At 35.3% G+C, this 27,912-nt stretch overlaps 1 protein-coding gene and 1 pseudogene across 1 annotated transcript in view; both read right to left on the bottom strand.

The window, feature by feature from the left end:
• The window catches only part of LRRTM4 (leucine rich repeat transmembrane neuronal 4), a 732,047-nt gene that overhangs the window by 122,397 nt on the left and 581,738 nt on the right, over positions 1–27,912 (bottom strand). The window lies entirely within an intron of this gene.
• On the bottom strand, positions 7,179–26,099 carry LOC114218874 (U1 small nuclear ribonucleoprotein C pseudogene; annotated as a pseudogene).

The raw sequence follows: 27,912 nt of genomic DNA, 5'->3' as shown, positions 1-27,912 counted from the left end.
GCATGGTATTTGCACATGTCTCATCTGTTTAATGCTAGACTGGAAGAAAGGCACTTTTCATTATTTAGTCATGAACCACTGTGCAGCAAACAACTTTCCTCCTTCCAATATGAGTAGATTTACCATGTGAGGAGAAGCAGATTTTAAATGGCCCAAATTCAAATAAGTTTAGAGCATAGCTGGTTCAATCAACTATAAGTAACTCTCTCAATCAGATAAATTCAAATGTGCATATTATACTAAATAAAATTAGTTAATTAATTATATGTAGGCATGGTCTTTATCAACGTCTGTTGTGAAAGACAAACAAAGATGACCAGTGGGATGGAATTTACAGAGATATACTTGGGCTACTCAAAGCTGCTATTCTCTAAATTTAAATGGTATTTACAATGAAAAAAGTTTCCTCAGAAGGCAGTAGGCATTCATCCATGTGCTAGAAAACGATGTTAGAAATAATAATGCATTAGCAAGAATTCAAGCACTGGTGGGTAACTGGACTATATGGTGTATAAGGTCTAATTGGACCTGGGATTCTAGGATACTATGATTCTTGTTTGTACAAAATACTGAGTCATCTGATCCCCTATATCTAGAGGCCTTGTCTACTTGTGGTTTCTAAACTGACCACTTTTGAGAAGAATATGTTATTCATCTTATTAATTAATCTGTTTGTAATTGATTGGAATGTTTCGACTATCAAATTGCTGCAACAGCTAAAAAGAGCAGGGGATCAGCTGATTTTCAAAGTGGTGCTTGTAATCAAATGGCATTTTGCTGGCAAGTTATGTTAATGTTCCTGTTTTCAAAATGGGCCAAGCATTAACTCTTTGAAAGGCTCTGAATTCTATCTGGTGAAGGTATTAAAAAATCACTATTACAAATCTTTTGCAAGTAGATTGAGTGACATTTTTTATTCTTTTAATAAACTGACTATTCAACTCAACCAACAGTTTTAACCACTTGACTGTAAGCTTGCTTATCAGATATCTGTCTGTAAATGGGTGTGTGCGTGAGAGACATACACACATATATTACATATGTGTGTATATATGTTTATATATGTATGTGTATAGAGGTTTATATACACATATAGGCTTATATATACACATATTGTTTATTCAGGTGTATGCGTGCACAAATATACATAGCTATACTAGATAGTTAAAAATAATACAATAACAATTAGATTTATGCCTTATAATATTATCTCTTAAGAATACGTTCTAGTCTTACAGCTTTCACCTCTTTAGAAAATTAACTTACCAAATATCAAAGAATGACATTTTATTTTAAAGTGAGACAAGGAAAAATACTTTGTAACAAAGCAGTTGTTTAAAAAAAAGAGAGAGAGAGAGAGAGCCAGACTTAATAGCACAAGCCCAGGTAGATATTTTCCCATTATAAAATTTTAGCACTTCATTTGCATTTCTATTTGTAACTTATCTGCTTTTTATAGCATTCTGTGTTAATTTCCAACTCTATATAAAACTTGTGGAAGATGGTAGACTGATTTGCTATGGATAAAAATACCTTGCATTCAGATAAGCTTTATAAAATAGATTACTTATACATTCTTATTAGTGAATCTATTCTCAAATTGCTGTGTCATTTATCCATCAATGAAAAAGACTGGTCATAATAAAAACAATGCCTTATTTAGTACTTGTGTAGCCTGTACAATTTATAATCAAGGTCACAAATATTACCTCATTTTGATCAGATTCTCAGAACAAAGGCAGACTTGGTGACATACGAAGCTAAAATTATTCATTCTTTGAGCCAATGGGCATAGAATGGAAAATACTAGAATGTTCTTCCCTTCCAGAATAGGAAGAGCAAAAAAATTATTAGAGATTTAAGTGTGTATCTACTTTTATCTTGAACCCTGGGTCTGTCCACAATGTGTCCATAAATCTAATATACGCTTCATTTAGGTTGTACAATTAAGACAACAATCTGTGCCTTCATCACTCCGTCCGAATGGAACGTGAAGAGCCACAAGGGTAAACACACTGCCAAAAATATATTAGTGGTATTAAGCCCAATTTTGTTTTTTTTATAAATAATTAAGAAAGTGGCTAACTTCCATGCAGACTAGGGTGGGTGGCAACATAACCCCAATTACTTGCATTGACAAATGAATTCATCTTCTTCTTTTCTTTTTCTCTTTTTAATAACATATGGGCTTCACTCAGCTGTGGATTATGGTGGAACCTCACTGGGATCACATCTGTCAGGTTTACAGGGTGAATGAAAGCACTCAGCGGGTTTGTGTGCTACTGTGTGTGTGAAGGCAGGGGCAAATTAGTGCCAAGTCTATGTCCTTGTCTTGTCCCTAAGATGTTAGAGATCATTATCTATTACATAGATGAACCCCATGCAATATTCTGCATGGGAAATATGTAAAAAGAAAAATGTAGGTATCTAAACGCCTCACACGAAGAGTTTCTCTGTAGCTCACACACACACACACACACACACACACACAAGTTTAGACTCTTGGTTACATTTGATGGCCACAATGTGCCATCAAAAAATCATTTGAACAACAATTTCAATAATAAACACCATAACCTCTGCAGTCAGGTTTAATAAAAATGAAACAGAGTAAAAAAAATTCATTGCTTTGGCTACAAAAATGACCGTTTTCATCAGATATGGACATATTTTAATTTCTACCTAACCCTGGCCAGGCTACTACAAATTATATTTTGTTCTGTGAAAAGAAAATCATCAAGCTTGAACAATCCATGTAGCTTATCTCAGGTGTGATTTTTCATGAGATGGCCAAAATTCAAAAAAATTAAATATACTTTAATTGGCAAAAATTTATGTGGTTCAAAATTTACAGGCCACATAGTAATTGCTTAGAGAGTCTTCCCAGAAGGGAATCACTTTATTTAAAACTATGATCCCTTTATATTTTCACTTAGTTAATGAAAGTGTCATTTCATCAAATCTTTAAGAGTCAGTCTGAGTTTCAAATCTTTTCAAGTTAGCTAGCATTTATTGGACACATTCTGAGAGGGACTCTCTTAGGGATCGCGATTGCTGGACAAGATTTACATGCTATGTTTCTTGTACCAGGAGCACAGTATTTGGCAATACTAGCTGTACGCAAAAGAGTTGAATAATTAAATAAAGCAACTGAAATTGTACAAAAAGTATGCATTATACATTGTGAAACAGGGATATTAGAAGAAAGCTAGAATCTACTTTGGCTTGTTTTGGATTTGCGGAAGGGAAATATTCTGATGAGGGTGCCCAGTGCATTTCACTAAGATGGACATTCTCAGGTTATTTCAATTTCAGAGAGAAGGTGGTTGTTTCGACAACTCTACTGTCATTGCTTCAGTGAGTCAGAAAGAGCCCAAGTTCCTTGAAAACTCGAGTTGAGGAGGTAAGCTCAAAGCTGAATTTTAGCTGTTTATTCAGTGCAGAGTAGGGGGCTGACTGATAATGCAATCACCTTCCATCCTGCATTTAGAGAAAATTTAGCTCTCTGAAATTTAAACTCATGAGTAGATAAAGGAAAGAAATGCAGTCATATGACAACTGTAACATCTCAGATTTCATCCCCATATCTAAAATAAAAGTAAGACCTTGCAGGATAATTTATGTTTATTCCTGTATCTATTGGGCATAAATAAAACTTAAATGAATCAATTTCAGTTTTCTGAACTTTTTCACAGATTTGTAAAATTATGGTATTCTCTATAGAGTACATAACATTATGACAAAACTGCCTATTATTAATCTCTCGTAGCTAGGCATATATTAGATGTGATGAATGGAAAGAGAAGAAGAATACGATAGAGTCTTGAATTCTTACATACATCTTAGTCTATTCAGGAAACCATCATAGTTGTTGCTCTACCTGTATCATAATTTTTACCTGCAATTAATACAACTAGGAGGAAATATACTTAGGGCACACCCTATTTTCTTTTTTTTCTTTCTTTCTTTCCTTTTTTTTTATTTGACAGAGAGAGACAGCGAGAGAGGGAACACAAGCAGGGGGAGTGGGAGAGGCAGAAGCAGGCTTCCCGACAGAGCAGTGAGCCTGATGCCGAGGCTCCATCCCAGGACCCTGGGATCATGACCTGAACCAAGGCAAAGGCAGACGCTTAAGGACTCAGCCACCCAGGCGCCCCAGGACACACACTATTTTCTTAAACACAAGCGAGGTTATGTGATTAGCCCAGGTAGCCCCCTCCCAGGTGCTGTTTCCTTCAGTGACCTGGGCGTGTTCTGTGTTAGTTCCCACTGCACAGGTTTAGGCTAATCATCTGTTCTGTGGACGCTTGTCTTTGAGCCCCACTTCTATTCCTGCAGGGACAACTAGTAACAGTAATGGCATTCAATCTGTAAAGAAAGGAACAACAATATGGCCTTTTTTTATCAGTAGAATTAAGCCATCAAAAGGGAAGACAATCGAAACAGGGAAGACTTTATAAAGAAAAAAAATATTTTATTCTCTTCATTTTTCCAAATGTCAACTCCAACCCCTAACAAGATGGTCCAGATTTGTTCCTTTGTCCAGTCCTCTTTCAGACTTTTTCTTTAGAAATGGAATGAAGAAGGGGAGGTCACAAGTGAATGAGTAAACTCCCTCCATTGCCAGAAAATTTAGCCAAAAGAAATGTGATAGCTTCATACAGGTCTCTTCTCTTATAAATGAATTTTCCTGTGTACTCTAAAGAATGTATCCTGAGACTCGACATGCATCACATTATACTCTTAGTTGTTTCTGCTTAATGATGTATAAATATAGAATACATACTTATTAGACAGTGACTGTGAGTTTAATTTTAAATATATAGGAATGCCTCAGCAAAATTGTTTTCTTTTCTTAATATCCTAACAATTAGACATTTTATTTCTTATTTTTTGGGGGGAGGGGCAGAGGGAACGAGAGAGAATCTTAAGCAGGCTTCACGCCCAGCATGGAGCCCAACCCGAGGCTCGATCTTACAATTCTGAGATCATGACTGGAGACGAAATTAAGAGTCAGATGCTTAACCAACTGAGCCACCCAGGCACTCCTAGACATTTTAAATGGAGTGTGTTGACTAACAAATTTTTGTAAATCAGTAGATTATATAGCTATATTTGACATAATATGACAGTCATTGAAATAATTTCCCCTTGCATGTGGCAAGTCAAATTTTTACTACTATAGAAAAGGGCGATTTCCAAACATTCATAAATATCAGTACAGTACTGGGTGGTGGTACAAAATAATTTCATAAATGTCCCCTATTGAAATCTGTGCTAGTTTTTATTTTTCACAGCCAGGTAGAGTTTTCTGGGCAAATAGTTCTGGAGATATGGAATTTTATGGAAGATGTCTACTAGATCTAAAAAGAACTACTATGTATTATAAGAGGTACCATATATATATAATATTACTTGTAATTTTTGCACATACCGTAGACCAATTATTAATTTTTACTTTCAGCTTATTCCTTCATTTAGCATTTGAAATATTTTGAAAAATTGATTTTCCCAGAAACAGACCTAGTTCATATAAGGATGTACTCTTTGGCTAAGTTGCATTTATAAACCAGTAGGGAAAGGAAGGTTTCTGAACAAATGGTGTTGAAAAATTGGTTAACTCCACATCTGAAGAAATATGAGACTCTTGGGGCACCTGGGTGGGCTCATTGGTTAAGCAACTGCCTTCCGCTCAGGTCATGAGGGATCAAGCCCCGCATCTGGCTCTCTGCTAGGCAGGAAGCCTGCTTCTCCCTCTCCCACTCCCCCTGCTTGTGTTCCCTCTCTCGCTGTCTCTCTCTCTCTCTCTCTCTCTCTGTGTCAATTAAATAAATAAATAAAATCTTAAAAAAAAAAAAGAAATATGAACTCTTAACTAACTCTACACCAAAAGGAGTAACTAAAAATTAAAATGAAATGTAGGTGAATTTTTACACACCTCAAGAGAGGAAAGAACTTTAATAATATTCAACAAATATATAGAGAAATGCTGGGGATACAGAGGTGAAGAAAACTCAGAAATACCTGCCCTCACGGAGCTAGCTTACACTCCAGGGAAGGGGAGAAAGACAAGTAAACAACAAATCTACATACACTATATTTTATAATGGTAGATGATGAGTACTATTGAGAAGCACAGAATTGTAAATAGACTGGCCATGTAAGTCTTAGGAAGGTGATATTTGAACAAAGACTTGAGGTAAATGAGGAATCAACCCTAAAGATTCCTGGCAAAAGATTTTTCCACAAGAAGGAAATAGCTAGGGCAAAGCACCTAGGATGAGTTCATGCCTGGCAGGCTGAAGAAAAAAGGAAGGCAGGGTAGGTAGAAGGGAAGGAAGGAAGAAAAGAGTAATAGGAAAATTGTTAAAACTATAAATGGAGTTACCAAAAATATGAACAGATTTCATTACATATGCATTTGAAACTTGTAAACATTAAAGACAATTATGAATAAATTAAGAGGCAAAAGACAAACTGGGGTAAAATAATAGCAACAATATAATATAAGGTAATCCACTAGATAGCAAGATATACAGAAACTAGAACATTTCTTTATTCACTTCTGAGTCCCCAGCACTTAGAACAATGTGTTTGTATGATGTCCACACTAAATAGATCGTGAATGCTGCTTAATAACTTGATATATGCCAGTAGAAGTGTGGAGTGTGGAAAACTCACATATATTTTTTATAGATGTCAAAATGGATTCCTTTCAAGTATTAGGTAGTTAGAAATACATATCAGAAGTCTCAAAACTTCCGCCATCACCTTTATCTCTTCATCTTGTTTAATTATTTTTAAAGCAATAGTCATTCCTAATATTATATTTTATATTCTTTTTGTTATAATGTATCCACTAGGGCAATGGTTTGGTTTTATTCTTTCCTGTATGCCAAATCATAGAATAGCTCCTGGTACATCACAGCTTTCTACAAATATTTTAACTAAAACAGTTGACAATTTTATTTTCATATTTCACAATACAAATGAAAATTGCTCTTTTTTTTGTTTTTGTCCTACCACTCCCCGGCAAAAACTATTCTCGCTTTGATAGGAAGGGGGAGCAAGTCTTTCTTGTCCTGCTGTGAGAAAACACCCAGAGTCACAGCACCATGATCTCTTGGTAAAGTAGAACAAGTAACATAAAATGAATATAAAGAGGTTCCTGTCTCTTCTTATCTGTCCGGTCGAGTCATTCCTGGCGAGTGGGCACCATCATGGGATGGGCAGGAGGTCTCATCATTGGGGGCCCAGGCACCATTGGCATGTGGCTTCCCATAGGTGGCCTCATTCCAGGAGCAGGTCCCACTGGCATCATCCCAGGAGGAGGAGGGCCCATCATTGGCACCATGGGAGGGCCCCCCATATGGGGCGCTGGCATCATGCCAGGGCGAGGAGGACCCGGGAGACTGGGGGGAGGTGGGATCATTGCCCCTGCAGGAGGAGGAGCAGAGAATGGAGTAGGAGGTATCTTTCCTTGTTGAAATGCAGTGGTTGTTTTGTCAATCAGGCTCTGAGCCTGCTTTTCCATCCATTTCTGACAGTAGTCTTTCACACTCTCTTTGTGTTTCCTACCACTGCAGTGTGTCTTTCTCACAGATGGAGTGTCATGGGTGAGGTACGCGTTGTAGTAGTCACAATAAAACTTAGGTATGTTGCTCTGCAGACCGTTGGCCACTCCGTCCCCAAAATATTTCTTGAATAAATGAATAAGTGCACTTCTAGCAAATTATGCAATTGAAATAAGGAGTGCTAGTCAAAGATTTATGTACAAGGATGTTTATTTCAGCATAATTTAAAATAATGAAAAACTGGAATATTTTGTATTTACAAAATCAAGGTAATGATTAAAAATTGTGGCATCTCCATTGATAGGATATCATATAGGAATTAATCTTCTTTACAAAGCACATTTAATATCACGGAAGTGTTCACATGTTAAATAAAAACAGCGCAATACTAAATCCCATGACATTCAATTAACACTATTGAATTGAAACATATATTAGCAGAAGTTAATTAGAACTGAATTTCAGAATTGTGAGAGACCTAAAAATACAACTAATCCAGGCATTTTCTAACTTTTTTTTCCTTCCCCTTTCCTTTCCCTTTCCCTTTCCCCTTTCCTTTCCTTTCCTTTCCTTTCCTTTCCTTCCCTTCCCTTTTTCTAGGAGTGGCACCATATATATAGGAAGAGTACCTTCTGTGGAATCAAATAATTCTTTTTTATTGCTGTGGTAACAAATTACCACAAATTTGGTGGTTTAAAACAACACAAATCTATTCTTAACTGTTTTGTAGTTCAAAAGTCTGGCATGGGTCTTAGCTAAAATCTAGATGTAAGCAAGGCTGGGTTCCTTCTTGGAAGCTCTAGGGTAGACTGAATTTCCTTGCCTTCTCCAGGCTCTAGAAGCCGCTCACATTCCTTGCATTCCCTGGCTCATGATTCCCTTTCCCAACATTCAAAGTCAGTAACATTACATCTCTTCATTTCTCGACACTCACATCGCCCTCTTACTTTTTTCTTCTTCCTTCTTCTGCTTCTAAGGAGCATTTTGATCTTATTGGGTCCATCTGGATAATCCAGAATAATCTCTCCATTTTCAGGTCCGATAATTAGCAACCTGAATTCCAAATGTAACCTTAATTCCCCTCTGTCATGTAGCCTAAATATTCATAGGCTCCAGGAATTAGGACATAGACTTCTTTGGGGAACCATTAGTATGCCTACTGAAAAGAACAGTTAAAGAAAAATTCCCCAGACTGTCTGCCTTCTTTTTCATACCTGACACATACATGTGTGCATGTGCACGTGCTCATCCGTGCACACACATGGTCTCTTCTGTAATGTGAAGAATTTTTAGATTTTCTTTTGGTCAAAGCACATAGAAAAGCTGTAAAAGTGTGACTTTTATCTAAAGGAAAGTAACATTATGGAAACTAACTTAATTGTCCTCTATTTAACATACAAAAATATGGTCAATCTCCAAATCTTTTAAAAAATATGCAGTCCATTTTCTACAGCAACCTGATCACTGGGGCTACACCCAACTACTCCTGTCTCTACCTGCCAGGAGTTATTTATGTTCCTCCTTTTTTAATCAACCTTTCTTAAAATTAAATAACTACTTTTTTTTTTAATTGGCCAGTCTCTATCCAGTCGGATTTGAGGCAGCATAATGTATTTTTAGCAACTATTCATAGTAATGCTTTAATAAGAATTTGTGTATCATATCACCTCTCATTAACCAGAGATCTGGGAGAAAAGAACCTGAGGCATGTGGATTGCGATGACCTAGGGGAATATGGAAAGTTTAGAATTTGGGGATAGAGATGGAAGATGATAGCCATGAAGGAGGCCTCATAAGACCAGTGGCTATAGTAGGGGCCCTAGGGATAACACTAGGAGACAGTTCCTGGATGAGATTTGGGTCCATTAGTGAACTTTTCCTATTTTAAGTTTTATCTGGCCTTGCACTCTAAGTTTCATTATGCACAACCATTTTATTTTTCATTGAATACTTATCTAGAATCAAATTGCCCTAGTTTTAAAATATTCTATTAAGTTATACATCAGCTAGCCCCAAATTGGTAGATTTCCCTGGTGTATTTGGAAAGAGTTTCTGAAATTTTAGCATGTCCATTTGAATTCTTACTATTTCTTGGTGTCTCTTAATTAGGTCTATTTCCAGGGACTAGGAGTGACTTTTTCTATAATAAACTAATAAATTTGATGGGTCAAGGTTAATGTAATTTTAATCTGTCAATCAAATTCCACAGCTTCTCAGCTCATTAATATATGTTGAATTATTTCATTTACCTTTCAACCAAATTTCATTAAAACTATAAAAGATTATTTTATCTAAGCTTGGTAATGTTTGTTGATGACATTGTTGTCCAGAGAAATTAGGATTCTGAATAGCAGTCAAACATGGCATTTTTTGCAACTGAGGTGAAACCACAGTTGAAAAATCAAAAGGTGAAACATCCATAAAGTATTTTTATTACACATAAATGATAGATTTGGTATTTTCCTGGGTTTCAAATATTTATAATCCCACCACTGATAGACTATCATACAAAAATTGCATCCAGGAAAGGTGATAGGCTGCTTTTCTCAATTATATAATATTATTTTATCATAATGGGAGCTCTTATTGGATAGAGTATTTTATCCATTCACTAATTCGCTAATGATTCAAATGTTTTAAGATTTAAAGGAAATCCATCAAATGTTTCAGCATCATGTGGCCATTCTCTAAATGTAGGAATCCAATTTAATGAAAATGTGAAAGCCAGGAGTTCTTACGTTCAACATCTTATTTAATCTTGACAGCAGTACTGAGTGACAGGTCTTATTTCCACCTACTTATAAGGAACTGAAATGGAGAGAAGTGAAGTTACTTCCCGGGTTTGCGTAGCATGGTAGAATTGCCATTCAGACAACACACTCTCAGTTCAGCGCTTAGCCCACCCCAATTACACCTGGGGCAGAGCAGCATGTGATTCACCTTCATGGGATGTCTCTTATTGTGTGATGAGAGTATGCTTAGCAGATCTTCTTATCTTCTTTTAAGCTGTATCAGCAAATTGCCTAATGGAGTTTTACAAATTTACTGAGAACAAAAATAGTCTTCTTAGAGAAACCATCTTGGGCAAGAATGTTAGAGAGAAGAAGTATGTGCTTATTTGGAAGACTGAATGTATGTTTTTTTAATGAAAAAGGAAAGAACAAACAGAAAAATAGCAAAACTTGGATTGATTTGGGATATCTAGCAGGCTATCTTTATTAAAAGAGAGAAAGGGAAGAGAGGAAATTAGTTTTTACTTTAAACCAACAAATGCCAAGCATTTTCATGTGTTTTATATCCTCATGATTACACTATAATGTTGTTTTTATAATCCTCATATCACATATGGAAACAAAATAAGGCTCCTGGTTTAAAATGCTAGGCTAAGTTCATTAGATAAGAACAAATAAAATTGAGACAAACACGGGTATATCTGTTTCTAAGATCATACACAGTCAACTGCTTAACATGTAGCAACTTGTCAAAGAATATTCTGGTATGGGTTATCAAATGGAAATAAAACAAAATATTGTTCTCTCTTAAAATCATAGTGATGATGTTGCTATAATGGAACATTAAATAAATATGTTTATAACTTTCTAAAATTTAAAGTAAAAACATATACCTAAGGCTCAGAGTGTTAACAATAATAATAATGTGGCTAATGGAAACATTCGATGATAGAATTAATTCATACATCTCTTTCCTTTAGATAGATCTTTATACAAGGTTAATGAAAATATGCAGTTAAGATCTTATTAAAAATAACTTTACTCTGTAAAGAGAAGACTAAGATAGTAGTGAGTTACCCTTAGCAGATCTGGCTCAAATATAATAATAAAGTTGGAGATTCAAAAGATACCCAAAAAAGTGTCCTCAGAGACTTAAAGTCCTACTGTATGAGGTATGTCTTAAGCTCTAGGTTGAATTTATAAGGAGGTATTTTTTTTTTTTCCAGCTCAGTAGTAGGCAGAAATATCAGCAATAAATGCTATACATAACTGGAATGAGCTACCTAATGAAATCAATGAGTTAATCATTGCTGGAAGTTTTAATAGCAGGTCTAGGTAGGGATTTGTTTGGGATTTTGTACACAGGATTCAAGCAGGCAAAGAAAGAACTGACTTGACGCTTCTAAGTTTCTTCCCACTCTGTTTATGGTTTTATTTCACTACAGGGAATATCAACGTGGAAATACTTACTTAAAAATTATGTGACAAAGATCAGTACCTCTTTTGCCATATACATTCTATATTTTTACCTCTTTCTGTAGGCCAAGGTGGAAGGAGTCATGAAGTTTCTGTTACATAGTTAGCTAACTTAAAAGGATATAACCTTATTCTCTGAATAGCCATATATTTTTTAAGAAGATAAAACCTACAACCCTACTGATCATACCAGATTTGAATCAGAGATTGTTGTTCAAGGAAGAAAATCATCACAGATAAAGTAGACATACAACTGTCCCAGTCCCATAGGGTTTATGCATACACTTGATATTTGCCTTATGTTTTACACTTACATGTATCATTGCAGTAATATTTTCATAATGGAAAATAATCTGTGTTGTTGGCATGCAAGCTTGAGAATATGACCAGGTAGAACTTTAGACATCTCTCAACAGTGTTTATGTAAGTCTTTGAGAGAGTATAGATGATACAAACTGCCCATAAATGACCCATGTTCATATATTTGAGTAAAAAGGACTTGATGCCAGTGTCTTAGAAGGCTGCTGGCTCAGGGCAAAAAACATTGACGTGGAATTAGAAAACACATACTCAAACTTCATCTGCTATTAGCAAGTTTTCAGTGACCTGAAACAACATCAAATGTTACATATTTTTTTTTAAAAAAAGGGTATAATGTATAAAACTATTCACCATGAAGTGTTAGAATAAAAATAATATGAGCCACACACTTGTCAAAAGTGTTATGAAGATGATTCATTCTTAAAGGCCTATTATTAAGCATATACATTTTTCAGTTTCTCATTATTCATGGATTGATGGAATTCCTTACAAAGAGTATGTGTGCACCCAAGGATAGAGCTTGTGTCAGGTTCTTTACTTATCACTCTAAATAGTAACTTTGTGTTTCTGAAGAGGCCTTTGCAATGAAATGGCTACAAAGATGCTAGAAGGTCATTCAATTCACAGAAACACTCTGTTATATGAAAACAACTGTGGTGTGAAATGTTAATTGATCTCATATCATTGTCTCTTTCCAGCTTATTTCATTTTTCTCCAACATAGAAATATATCTCATTCTTCCCCTAGACATTATCTGTCTTTTTTGACCATTCTCATGCATTTTGCACAATGTCTGGACTAAATAACAAGATAGGATGTTGATAAGCTTGATGGAATTGAGTAATAAATTCATCTACATAAAATGTCTTTACTCAGTGAAACAATCTAAAGTAGCAAATCTTTGCAGAAACTATGAAATTCATATTTGATCCATAATATGTGTACATTTTACTCAGGAAATAAGATGAAAAAGAAATGTCTAAGAAAGTGTCCTTTAGTTAACAATGATTCATTTGGAAAGAAACATTTTTCCTGAAGGCTGAGAATAAGACTCAATCAGTATTGAGTTTGTAAAGGAAACCTTCAGGGAGTAAGATAATAGATGGACGTACAGCCTAGCCACTGTAATAAAAGAGATGATCGTTTTGTCAAAGCATTTGTTAATACAATAATCATTATGAGCATTTTCACAATTATTTGTTTTAAGTCCATTAAGGATTTCTTGAAAATAAAAATGAAAATGTTGTCCTTGACAGCCAAGAACAAATGCTGGAACAGGACATATTCCTTGTCAAGAAACGAGTATACACCCAAAAGCGTATAAATCTTTCAATTTGAAGTAATTCTATCAAGCATTTCAAAAATCTGAAATCTAGTACTTGAGAGTTACAGCTTTCTCCTAGGGTTTGTGGTTAATGAATTATAGCTTTTTCCTATGGTTAATGGCAGTGGGAGGCAAGCCATGGCATCACAGAGTGGGTCATTATGGAATTCTGATATGCTCATTCAAGAGGAGAAACTGAAAATAGGGAAAGAGGAAAGAATGCAGCAGAGATAGGAGGACTCATGGGGAAGACAGGGAAATAGAGGGAGAGAAAGGGAGACAGAAAAATGGCAATTGAAATAGAATAGGATAATGACATGTAATATACACACTCAAGAGGAACTGAAAAAAGTGAAAACATTGATAGGCAACATTGTGTAAATTTAAGGGATACAAGTCTTGACACATTTCTGTAGTAAAATGTGAAAAAAAGAAAATTGTTATTATTATTTTTTTAAGATTTTATTTATTTGAGAGAGAGAGAATGAGAGATAGAGAGCACGAGAGGGAAGAGGGTCAGAGGGAGAAGCAGACTCCCTGCTGAGCAGGGAGCCCGATGTGGGACTCGATCCCGGGACTCCAGGATCATGACCTGAGCCGAAGGCAGTTGCTTAACCAACTGAAGAAAATTAATGATACATCACTTTGATAGAATTACACACAACAATTAAGTCACAATTTCCAATTTAAAAAAATGAAAACTTCATTATTTGGGTGTTTGTGTGTAGAGTCACAAATGTGTAGTTTGAAACTGTCCATAACCCCACCACCATATACTAAAAACAGTGAGTTATGATAGGTATCCTTTTAATTAGGTATTTGTATATAATAAACTATAACACATTATACCCAATATTTTATAAACATTTTTCATTTATTGTATCACAATGATTATTTTATATCAATAAATATACTTCTGCAAAAATGGTATAATATTGCATGTCAGGTATATGTCTTAGTTTGATACTTATTTCAATTAGATTTCTTCTGATATTTCAGCAATTATAGTGTTATGATGAATCTCTTGTGAGTATAATTTTATCCACCCTTAATTATTTTCTTAGGATAAAATCTTAGAGGTAAAACAGGAAATAGGTACATAAAATTCCAAAACCATTGTAAAATGTTTAGAGATAATGTCATTCAGAAATATCATACTAACTTAGATTTACCAAGTAAAAATCTCTGATATCACAGGGCCCAATTTCCTTACCATAGAAGACACAGGTTATCATCATATAGTTTTTAACATTTGCCAATCAAAAATATTTTCATTTATTTTGTAGCATTATTGATATTGCACATCTTTGTGTTTTTTTTTTTAAAGGTTTTATTTATTTATTCGAGAGAGAGAGAATGAGAGATAGAGAGCACAAGAGGGAAGAGGGTCAGAGGGAGAAGCAGACTCCCTGCCGAGCAGGGAGCCCTATGTGGGACTCGATCCTGGGACTCCAGGATCATGACCTGAGCCGAAGGCAGTCGCTTAACCAACTGAGCCACCCAGGCGCCCATATCTTTGTGTTTTTTTAAGATTTTATTTATTTAACAGAGAGAGAGCCCAAACGGGGGGAGCAACAGGCAGAGAGAGAAGCAGAGTACCCACTGAGCAAGGAGCCCAGTGCAGGACCTGATCCCAGGACCCTGAGATCATGACCTGAGCTGAAGGCAGATGCTTAACCAACTGAGCCACCCAGGCGCCTCTGAACACGTCTTTATATCTATTTCTTCTGCTTTGCTTATTTAAGACCTTGACCCATTTTCCTTGGGAATAGTTGTTATATTTATTGATTTGTAAGAGATTTATATATGTTGGAAACGTGAATTTAGCAATATGTGTTTCCTATCTTGCATGTTTCATGATAAGCTTTTGCCAGATACGTTGTATTTTTTCTAATGTAAATGGTATATATTTCTCTTATGATTATCTTTCAGATTATTTTGATAAAGGACAATTAATGTCTGTTTACTTATTTAATTATATTACTGAATTTCTTTGTTAATTTGGGATTTTTAAGTTGAAAGTAAGTTTTTCAAGTAAATAATTTTAACACCTGCAAATAAGGATAAATTTTGTCATTTATTTCCCAATATTCATAGTTCCTATTTCAACCATTTGTTCTTTATATATTGATTAGAAGTATTAGAAAATATGTAAAAGAATAATGGTGATAGATAGAAGACTTCTTTATTTTAGAGCACATTTTAGACTTTTGCCACTGTTTAAATATTATTAAAAATAGAGTTTTTTAATATTAAAAAGGTGTACTTCTATTCACAGTTCTTTAAGGATTTTCATGATTGTGTGGTTTTTGTTTTTTATCTTATTTATGTTAATATATTGAATACTTTTGAATCATTTATTCATCCACAGAATAAAACACTTAGTCATGGCACTTTATTCTCTAACCACATAGTTGAAACTGTTGCATTCACGTTTTTGTTTATTAGGTTCTTTTTAAAATCTATACCCACAACTGAGGAATATTCTGTAGTGTCTGTAGTTTTAATTTTAGTATACTATTTTTGGAATGTTTTGGAATAAGGTTATGATAGAGTTTTATGAAAAAATATGAAGTTTCCAGGTTTTACTTCTGGTCAGTAATACTTTACAGAGTAAAGGTGGAATATATTTATTCATAAAACTACCTTTCGGTGGTTGCATTCTTAGGTACCAGTAAATCCTTTCTTTTTTTTCAAGTTTCTACTCTAGTCATGTTTTCTATTTTGTTTTTGTTGTTTATCTTAGTTAATATTTCCCTAAAACACCATCTATTATATTTTTTATGTTAACTTTTTTTAGTATTTTTTTATTATGTTATGTTAATCACCATACATTACATCATTAGTTTTTGATGTAGTGTTCCATGATTCATTGTTTGCATATAACACCCAGTGCTCCGTGCAGAACATGCCCTCTTTAATACCCATCACCAGGCTAACTCATCCCCCCAGCCCCCTCCCCTCTAGAACCCTCAGTTTTTTTCTCAGAGTCCATAGTCTCTTATGGTTCGTCTCCTCCTCCGATTTCCTCCCCTTCATTCTTCCCTTCCTGCCATCTTTTTTTTTAACGTCTAATATATTATTTGTTTCAGAGGTACAGGTCTGTGATTCAACAGTCTTATGCAATTCACAGTGCTCACCATAGCACCTACCCTCTCCAATGTCTATCACCGTAAAATTGAATTTACAATTATTTAATTTCCTTCATATCTGTGGCTATGTCATTTTTTGATTTAAAGTTAGTTAACATATAGTGTATTATTAGGTTCAGGGTAGAGTTTAGTGATTCATCAATACCATGTGACTATGTCATTTTTAAAATTCATTTCATATGCAAGAGTTTTGATTTCTTTTTCTTTAGTCTATTCTCTGATTTGCATTGTGAATAACAAATATATACTGTATTCCCTCTACTTTTTTCTTTATATGTGGAAATATTTCAGTTATACTTCATGACGTGGAGTATAATTGTTTTTCTAAAGCTTCAGTGATCATTTGAACTAGTGGGTATTCTCTGTTCATACAGTAAATTTAAATAGAATGCCAATTAAATCATGATTATTAAATATATTATTAAAGATCTTATTTCACATTCTTGTCCACTTGAAAAAATGTGCAGTGTGTTTGAATAAAAAGTCATTCATTCTCTCTGTTCTGACCCAACAAAGTTCTATTTATTTTGTTTTTGTTTTTTGAATGACTTTTTATAAGGAATACATATCAAGTAAATATTAAGAAGATTTAACAAAAAAATCATCAGGATAAATAGCAAGGTTTTTATATCCAATTGAATAATATGAGGTTAAAAATTACATACAGCTCAGCAGGTATTACTAAATATTTCGATGGAAGATATTATTTGTGTTCTAGGCATTCCTGAACAACCTTCTCAAAGTGTTTTATTTCATTTGGTTTTCAACACAACCATTTGAGGTTGGCTTCAATATTCCAATTTTAAAGATGAAGAAACAACTTCATCAAGGTTAAAGGAGTTACCCAAATTGAATGATAGATTCAGAATTCAAATTCAAGCCCACAAGAAAGCCCACACTGTGTTCAGTGCTTGGAGCTATTTCTCTGTGATCATGTGTTTAACCATGTTATTACCCTTCATGAGGAAATGATCTGACAGGTGGGTTAGAGTTTGGCATTTCTTCCAAATATCTTAAAGAGATTAATTAGAAAAACTGCTGAAGTGATTGTGGGACAATTAGAGTTAAGTACTTTTTAATCTTATCCTCAGGCAACAAAGGCATTTTATCCTTTTAATTTTATTTTCTACCCCTCTGTCTGACATTATTACCTGGTTAACACTATTGGGTGTTACGTGGAGGATGGGTTATGAGTTTAGATAGACTTAAATTCCCATGCCACCATTTTTCATAGTGGTATTTCTTTTTTTAATTTAATTTTATTGTGTTATGTTAATCACCATACATTACATCATTAGTTTTTGATGTAGTGTTCCAGTTCTATTTATTTTTAAAACAACCTTAAATTGAAATTTTAAATTAGTATGTTTCATTTTATTTAATTCTATTTCTATAATTTTTAACAAACTTTTATTTGTTTAATACCAAAACTTAGATTAATTTCCAAGATTAACTAATTTTGTTGCTCACCATCACAATTCTTTGTTAAATTCTGGCTATAGTTACATATTAATTAACAACAAAGATTATAAATCACAGACTAACTTCAGTTTACTAGACATAGAAAGGAAATTTCAGGTATCTTATGCAGATGAAATAAAAATTAAAGGATGCCTTTTTTCATTGATGTTAAAAGCCTCTGTTCACCTGGGCTTAATACTGAAGCTGAAGAAATCCATTTTCCAAATACCCAATAAAATGTATCAAGAAAAAAGAACTGATGCTGGATCTAGGAAAGAGTATTATCCAAATATCAAAAAATTTTATAAATCTCTCAAAAAATTCAAAATTAGACCAAAAGGAAGTTGAAAAGACAATCAGTTGGTGATTTACCATACACAAGAAAATACTTGCTTTGGGAATAGGAGGTAGGTGAAGATATCCTGACTGGAGGAAGAGTCACCAGAGGGAAGAACAGGTAGGGGATGGGTTAGAGTCTTCACGGATAGTCCATCAAGTAAATGAAATGATCTCAAAGTGGGATTCAGCCCTAACAATTAAGGCAGACTTCTGCCTTGAAGATTGTTCTGGTTAGAGTTGTGTTTCTGTTAACAGGGGACAGTGCCCCAGATAAATTGGCAAGATCTATTTTTAATAGAGAGGCAAAGATCATTTCCTCCCTTTGTCTCAAGCTGTGCTACCTTTCTCTTGCTCTGAAAGCTTAGACCTCTGACATTTTACTGGAGGTGAAAGTTAAAATGAAGGTAGTTGGATACATTTACCTCCTTCACTCAAGTAAATCTGATTCATATATTTTTGATTCTTCTATATTCAGAACACAAAGAAGTCACCAAAGCAACTCATGTCATGCCTGACTGAAACTATCCCAGCCAACTCTACCCATTTAAGATATAGATTAGAAAAATGTTCTCCTTGAGGGATTAAGTAAAAGGAATATATATATATTTTTTTCATATATATATGAAAAATTTCAAGGAACTACCATATTTGTCATTGTATTTAAAAAGTTATAAAAACTGAAGAAAAATGTAAAATATCTCAAGATATAATAACACACTATTTCTATGAAATAGAGCAATTATTAAACAATGAGAAATAAATCTTACTGAGAAAATGTTTATTGGAAAATAGAAAGGTAATCCTTGAATTTTTAAAGGTAATCTGGTTGTAAGTCACAGATTTGTAGCTGGAAAAAACAGAACCAGTGCATTTGAGGACAGAGAAATTTTCTCAGCAATCAGAAGTTAAGAATAAAGAGATGGAAGTGATAAAAAGAAAAAAAGTCACATGTAGAACAGATGCTGAAGATAAAATACATGTAGGCTATAAATTCCAGAGGAGAGAATAAAATAGAAGAATTATGATAATTAACCAGAGAAATGGTAGAGTAATATGATTGCAGGTTAAAAAAATACTCATGGTTAGTCAAAATTAATGAAAAATTACTAGCATCTAGTTGTATCCAAGTTTAAAAAATATACATAAGTTCTCGTTGATATCTGAGATACACCTGAAAGGTACTAGTGTCCAATTGAAGTGTTAAAGTCTCTATGTCCCCCACCAATTTCTTTTAAAGATTTATTTATTTATGAGAGAGAGAGAGCAGGGGGTGGGGCAGAAGGAGAGGGAGAGTAAAACTCAAGCAGTCTGTTCTGAGCATGGAGCTTGATGCAGGTCTTGATCTCACAACTCTGTGAAGCCCCATGAGAGCCAAAACTAAGAGTCAGATGCTTAACTGACTGCTCCACGTAAGTGCCCCACTCCCACTAATTTTAGATCCATGGTATTTTGACGTAAAATATCATGACCTGCTATTCTAGGCCCTCAAAACTCAGATGTGCAAAAATGCAACTATGTTTCTAGAATTGAGTTTAATATCTGACTTGGAACCCTAGCTTGCTTCTTAGCAAGCTAGGTAAATTAAATGCAGATAATCCCAGCTAAGATAACATTTATAAACCTATCACATTTCAAATAAAAGACCCATATTCACATTCCCTTATTTAATAAATTCCCAGGTAAATTAAATGCAGATAATCCCAGCTAAAATAACATTTATAAACCTATCACATTTCAAATAAAAGACCCATATTCACATTCCCTTGTTTTCTTCCCTGGGTTGACTATAACTCTACAGCAAGATATTTATAGTATATGGAAGACTGTGCCCATGTTGTTTATTGGGTTGTATAATACACAGGTGCCCTTTGTTAATATATCCTTTTTGGTGTCAACCAGAGGTTGGACTATTTCTATAAAAGGTCAGGGAATAAATATTTTAAAACCCATGGGTCATATAATTTTTGTTGCAACAACTCAACTCTGTCACTGTAACATTAAAGTAGCCACAGACAATATTTAAATATGTGAACATGGCTACATTCCATTAAATCTTTATTTACAAAACCAGGAGCAATTTTGATTTTGTGCAAGGGCCATCCATAGTCTGCTGATCCTTCGTACATTAAATTCCCAGAACTCTTTCCAAAATCCTTTCAATTCAAATATGTTTTTCATTTTTTTCACTGGGTTTCATAGCACTGTCATTTTTGAAAAACAGTGTCTGTGTTTCTAACCAGAGTTACATGCATTATGTATCACTGTTGGATGTACTAACTCCTTCTCTCAGCTCTGTGTTTCTCTCGGTGTCACCCAAAACTGTTGGATCTTTTTCCAGGCCATTTCCCTCCATGGAAAACTCAGCGAGATGTCTGGAGTTCTTACTGTGCATATATCAACATGTGCCCTTCTCTGCAAGCCTGCTGAGTACCATATATCAAGATAATAAAATTGAGCCCCAAATTTACTCTCCTTCCAGTTTATGTCAATCCCAGTCAAATCCCTAATGGTCCCTCCCATTCTTCATTCTCATCTCCAGATCATACTCTGCCTCTGGCTGGCAGAGTAGCGGGAAGTTACACACTGATTCTCATTTCCTCTTTCTATTTTTACTTTTCTCTACCTGTATCATCTTGACTAGCGCCTCCTACTCCCCTCATTTTTGTATTGGTAAAGGTGTACTCAGAGGGAAAATGTGCTTCTGTATCTCTTAGCCTGCAATCTTGATGATAATAGGAAGAACAGAATCTTTTTACTTTGGGGGCAGAGAAGAGGGCTGAACACACCATTTGATATTTTAAGGTATTAGCTGGTTTTCCAGGATTAATACTTCATGTACCATCTTTTCACCAAACAATAACAAACAATGGTATGTTAACAAAACAAGAATACCTAAACACTGTAATAACACACCAATGTATAAGAAATATACTTTCCTGAAAAATGTCTGTCCTCCTTTTATGAAAGTTTTGCAAGTGCTGTATTAACCGTTAAAATCACAAAAGAGTAACAAACTTGCAGCAAATAAATACTATGTTTTGAAATTTCATTTAATGCTAAAGTTTTTTTTACTTGAGGTGCAGTCAAATGATAATATTGTAGTTTCTTTCTGTCAGTTCAGATTTAGACTAAATCTCCTGTGTACAGCTATGTACCAACTTGGGTTAAATTTCTTAACATAATTCATAAATTCACCTTTATGTCTCATGTGTCCATCAGTTTAAATTTTCTTCTAGGAATATATTTGGCCTATCATATAAACCATGCAAGTATAGGATGTGTAGGCTTATCCCCATCCAAAAGTGTAAGTGGAATAAATGAGATTGGCCATAAAAAGAGAAGGGGAGGACATAAAAACATAGAGGAAACAGAAATCCTCTGTCACCACTCTTGGTGGTCTGGTTCACAGCCATTTCCTTGTCCCATTTTCCTTAATAACAGCCTACCTTACAGACAGGGGCTAAAACTACCATGCACTTAATTTAGCCTTAGTTGCTGCTAGGAAAGGCCCTATGCCCTGGTTCTCACCAGTGAAAATTAAGAAGTGTTCAGGGGGAATTCTGGAAAAGCTTTCCCTCTGTGATAATAAGAGACATGAATGACAATAGTGCCCTCCTTGCCTCCCACTCCTGACATTAACGTTGCTGGGGGGCGCTAAGACCATCCTCAGGCTCAGTCATTCACTGAAAGGACTCCCAGGACTCAGAAAAGCTGTTATCCTCAGGGCAATGGTTTATTACAGCAAAAGGATATAGATTAAAACCAGCAAAGAGGAAGGTGCTTATGGTGAAATTCAGGAGAAAACAGTTCCAAGCTTCGAGGTGTCCTTTCCCAGTGGAGTCACACTGATATGCTGAACTCTTCCAGCAACAATGGATGGCACACATAAAAAGTGCTGCCAATGAGGGCAGCTCACCGGAGCTTTCATGTCCATGTTTCTTTTCGATGGGGGGCTGGGGGGTGATCCGTCACATAAGCACATATGCATGCATCAGACTCCAACCTCCCAGAGCAAAAACAATTATTCACCATGAACCACATTACTAGCATAAACCATCCGATCAAAGTTAACAAGTCAGGAAACGACAGTTGGCGGGGATGTGGAGAAAAGGGAACTCTCCTACACTGTTGGTGGGAATGCAAGCTGGTGCAGCCACTCTGGAAAAAAGTATGGAGGTTCCTCAAAAAGTTGAAAATAGAGCTACCCTATAACCCAGCAATTGCACTACTGGGTATTTACCCCAAAGATACAAATGTAGGGATCCGAAGGGGTACGTGCACCCCAATGTTTATAGCAGCAATGTCCACAATAGCCAAACTGTGGAAAGAGCCTAGATGTCCATCAACAGATGAATGGATAAAGAAGATGTGGTACATATACACAATGGAATATTATGCAGCCATCAAAAGGAATGAGATCTTGCCATTTGCAACAATGTGGATGGAACTGGAGGGTATTATGCTGAGTGAAATAAGTCAATCAGAGAAAGACATGTATCATATGACCTCACTGATATGAGGAATTCTTAATCTCAGGAAACAAACTGAGGGTTGCTGGAGTGGTGGGGGGTGGGAGGGATGGGGTGGCTGGGTGATAGACATTGGAGAGGGTATGTGCTATGGTGTTATACGCAAACAATGAATCATAGAACACTACATCAAAAACTAATGTATGGTGATTAACATAACAAAAAAAAAAAAAAGAAAAGAAAAGTGATAACCTCACAGCCCAAGGACCCGGCATACAAAACAAAACACAAAATATTTTTTTAAATCAGCCAGAATATTCCAAGAGCTCAGAGTTCATCTCCCAAGAACTGGCCAAAGGCCAGTCCTGAAGACAAACATTTCTTGATAACATGCAGGGTTTGAGCACTGGTACCTCCTGAGTTAATCCTTTGAACTTTGAACATGGCTGGGTGAAGGCATATGTTTGGAGCTACAGTCTCCATCCTATGACTCTAAAGGGACTGCTGAGAAAATTGTAGATGCTGATAAGGACCTGACATTTTTGAATTTCCAATTTCCCACCTCTGAACCACCTTCCTGTGAATGCCTTGCTATGTGAAATATATTATGAAATCATTTTAAAGTTATTTTATTTGGCTATTCTCTTTGGTCCCACTAAATGGATCTTAAGTGAGTCAGTATCCAGAGCACACCATGGCATGTAAGTGAAATGTAAGTGAAGTGAATATATATATATATATATTAGCCTTCAAACTTCAGACTGAAAAGACTTCAGTCTTAGACTGAATATCAATATGACAGAAAGTCTGTTTCTTATCCTGTCTTTTCCCAGCCCTCTGTCCAGTTCTAAGTAATGCAATAACTACAATATCTTTGTTGCTACAATTCTAAAAATTCTCATCTTTTACTTCTTTATATTTTTTTGAAATATTATTTATTTCCACTAACCTAACCCAGTGTCTTGCATAATGAACTCTCTATAAATACACTGAATGTTCAATTTGAATTCCAATTAGATATTTTTCCAGTGAGATTTTGCCCCATAGTTCTTTCAAAAGAACAATGCAGGATCCTTTTCTGGCACCTACAGATAATAAAAATCACTTTGCAGGAGACATTTACAACATTGTAGTCTTGATGGAAATGGTTAATATGCAGCCATTCCACATTTTCCTCTCTTCTCTTCCTTTTCTATAGAAATAAAATATTTTTCCTCAAAAGGATAAACTTTGATGCAACCTTCTGTTAGTCTCAGATAAGGGGCTTTAAATACAAGCTTTCCAGAAGTTCCTTCCACAACACTTTGAGTTCTTCAGCACAGTTTTAGACTATAGACACCCATTTTATAATCTTCAGGCATGAATACTTGGTTTTGAAATAATGGTTTAGTTTCCTATAGATTTCTGGAGGTTTTGCACTTGTGTAAAAGAATGACATTGAGGTTTTAGTAATTTACTTCAGAACCTGGAGAAGACTTCATTTTCATAGCTGTCACACTAGGTGATATGTAAACCCTAATGACATTCAAAAGTTGTCAAGGTGATTTATTTGTAATTTGGGAGACTCGGCTAGTAACTGTTTGGAGCCATTGTTGTTTTAAAGGTGTTTTCTTGTGTGTCTAAATATAGAATAATGAAAAAGCAACAAATAAAATATGGTACATAAGGGCGCCTGGATGGCTCAGTCGTTAAGCATCTGCCTTTGGCTCAGGTCATGATCCCAGCGTCCTGGGATCGAGCCCCATATCGGGCTCCCTGCTCAGCGGGAAGCCTGTTACTCCCTCTCCCACTCCCGTTTGTGCTCCTGCTCTCACTATCTCTCTCTGCCAAATAAATAAAACTTAAAAAAATATATATGCTACATAAAATGAAGCATCTAGCATAGCCTCTAGCCCATAGCAGATTCTCAGCAAATTGTCTTTGCATTCCACTTCATTTGCCAAAGTACCATTATTCTAGTCCCTGTCTCTACCACATTTTAATTAATTTATATAACTGAAACATTTTTTTCCTGGTTTCTCCATAGTTGCATGTTTTTTGCTTTTGTTTTGTTTTGTTTTGACTTTAGAATGGCTTTAGATTTACAGAAGAGTTCGAAGATAGTACAGACTTCCCAAATACTCTTCATCTTGTGTTCCCCATTTTTACCATCTTACATTTATCAAAACTAAAAAGCCAGCCTTCATATATTATTATTAACTAAACTCCATATTATATTCAGATTTCACTAATTTTCACCTAATGTCCTTTTTCTGTTCCAGGATCCCACATGGTGACATTAAATTTTGTCACCATGTCCTTTAGCTTTTTCTTGGCTATGACAGTTTCTCAGATCTTGCTTATTTTTGGTGATTTGGCAGTTTTGAGAATCACCAGTCAGGTATTTTGTGGAATGTTGCTCAGTTCGGATTTGTGTGACCATTTATTTATGGTTACACTGGGACCTTGGGTTTCGGTAAGAAGACCACAAAGGCGAAGTGCTTCTCATCACATCATATCTGGTGTGTACACACTATTAAGATGACTTACCACAGATGATGCTAAATCTTGGTCACCTGGCAGAGGTAACGTTTGCCATCTTTCTCTACTATTGTTACTGCCCCCACCCTCAGTCCCCTTTTTTGTGCTCTATTCTGTAAAAGCAAGTCATTGAGTACAGTCCACACTCAAGGGTTAGGGAATTAAGCTCCATCTCCTGGAGCAGTGAGCATCTACAAATGATTTGGAATTCTTCTGTACAGGAGACTTGTCTCTTTCCCCATTTATTTATCTACCTGATCTCTTGTGTATATCATGTGGACTCATGGCCATTAATTTTATACTGTAGGTTGTATTATTTATTTTGTTGCCCCAATTGTGCCAGTTTTGGCAATTAGTTTCTTTCCTGTTGGCTCCTATCCATTTGACATGTCCCTTTGTTTTGGCTTTTGAGCTCTTCTTTACTTTCTGGCACTACAAGAGGCTCCATGGTTATCATGTATATTCCTGCTCCAGCCTGAGAAGTAGCCATTTCTTCAAAGAGATCTGGGTATGTTTATCAAGAACAGCATTAGACTCTAAGATCTGGGTGCTGGTTGTGCTCATTGCTACTGGACTCATTTTTATATTTGTCAGGGAAGAATGAAAACACATACATAAGTGGAAAAAAGTAGAATCTCTCAAAGACTTTCACTCAATTATCAACACAGGCAAACTTCTTCATCTACTCCTCTACCTACCTCTCCCACTGGTTCCCCATGCCCTACTGTCATTGTGTCGACAGAGTCTCTAAAAGACCTTAAAAAAAGGTTTTTAACATAACTACAATGCCATTATCAAACTTAAAGGAAATTCATTGTGTACCGTCATTTGAATTCCAGTTAGCAAATTTCATTGATTGTCTTGTATTTTTAAAGTTGATTGATTCCCCCCCTGCTAAGCTTATTTAAAGTTTTTAAAAATCCAGGAATTTTATAGTAGCCTTAGTCATGAGTGGGCAGAGGATTTTACTACCAGTCAGGTAATCTATTCAACCCCAAGTTTACCTCTTCAGTGATTGTCAAATGAAATTTGTAATTTCTAGATCAATGCATTTAACAAAGATTACACATATCTCTAATTTTAGTTGCTTCTTCTGGAGAGCAGGGGAGTGCTTATGGTATAACTCCATGACTAGTATAGCAGAAATGTTGGATGCCTAGGATTATTTAGGAAGTCAGAGATGATAACACTTGACCACCTGATCACTAGACAAGATCAGGTTGAGGGGAAGGTAGGACCACAAAGTATTTTGTCCAGACCTAATAGATGAGACACTCTGCCCTGCTCCTGACTATAGTAGGCACTACATAAATATTTGTTGAATGAATCATAAATGCTTTTCACCAGAATTGCACTGTCAAATACTACCTAAGATTGCCCCCTTTTTTTCCTGTTTGTATTTATCTATCGTACATTTATCCACCTGTATTATTATTATTCAATGGCATTTTCTTTTAGATGTGTTTCTCACAAATGGCATTTAGTTATTTGTTTTGAAACCAATTTGGGAGTCACTGACTTTCATAAAAAATCTTCAAACAAAATTCACCTTTATTTCAATAACTAATAAATACAACCTTATTTTCATGTTTATTCTTACAGTTCTTGGTCAGTTCTTAGTCACTATATTTATTTTATTTTCCTACTTTTTTTTCCTAATTGACACAAAACTTTTCTTCTCAATGCCACATATAACCCATATATTGAGGAAAGCTTTTTCTGTTGCATTTATTATAGTTTAACACTTCCTTTGGTTAAAGCCCACTGCACACATTTCTTACATTTGTGTTGTTTTTATGCTATTTCCTTTCTGTATCTTATAACTAAGAATATTGTTATTTTGCATATCTTTAGTTATTTCCGTGGTAATTCAGGGGCTAACTTGAATTAAGTATGGTCACCCATCATTTATCTTCAAAGAGAATTGTTTCCTTATTGCTTTTTCTACATTCCTGAAAGATTTCCATAAGATTATCTACACATGAGGCAATCCCTAATATTGCCATTGCACAGATGTCAAATATTTTCGATGCAGCTTGGCTGTTTTCACTTAGGTTCCTGGTCATCTCTCTGACGAGGAAGTTCTACTGGGGAGCTGTGCTGGAATTTCTTAAATATAGTGTGGAGCCTTAATCACCTGAGCAGCATTTTACAAATAGCCCAAGTAAGAAATAGAGGCAAGCCTACTTTCTGAAAGTGTCTGTTACAGAAACTCATTTTCTTTCAGAAAAATCACTTTGTCCCAAACACGTATTTTAAAACCAAGACAAAATACATGTAATGGAGATCATAATGGTAACCTTCAAATTAGAACTCAGGTATCCAAACTATACCATACTGCCTTTACAATATCCTTTCCTGAAACTCTCCTTTTTTGTTTTCTGTGAGTTCTACATGATTTGTAGATAGATCATATATTCAGCCCACTTCTCTTTCTCTATGGCTCTTTGGAACCATGAACACAACTCAGCAAGGACTTGATGGATTGAAATAGAGCCCATTCATGAATCTCTCTCAAATTCCAGAGTCTATTTCAATTCTATT

This window comes from Eumetopias jubatus, unplaced genomic scaffold (assembly GCF_037043125.1).
Source record: "Eumetopias jubatus isolate StellerSeaLion01/CBP00866 unplaced genomic scaffold, mEumJub1_p1.0 scaffold_9, whole genome shotgun sequence".
NCBI lineage: Eukaryota > Metazoa > Chordata > Mammalia > Carnivora > Otariidae > Eumetopias > Eumetopias jubatus.
Note: the sequence above shows the minus strand (reverse complement) of the source record. Positions and strands in the feature narration are given on the sequence as shown.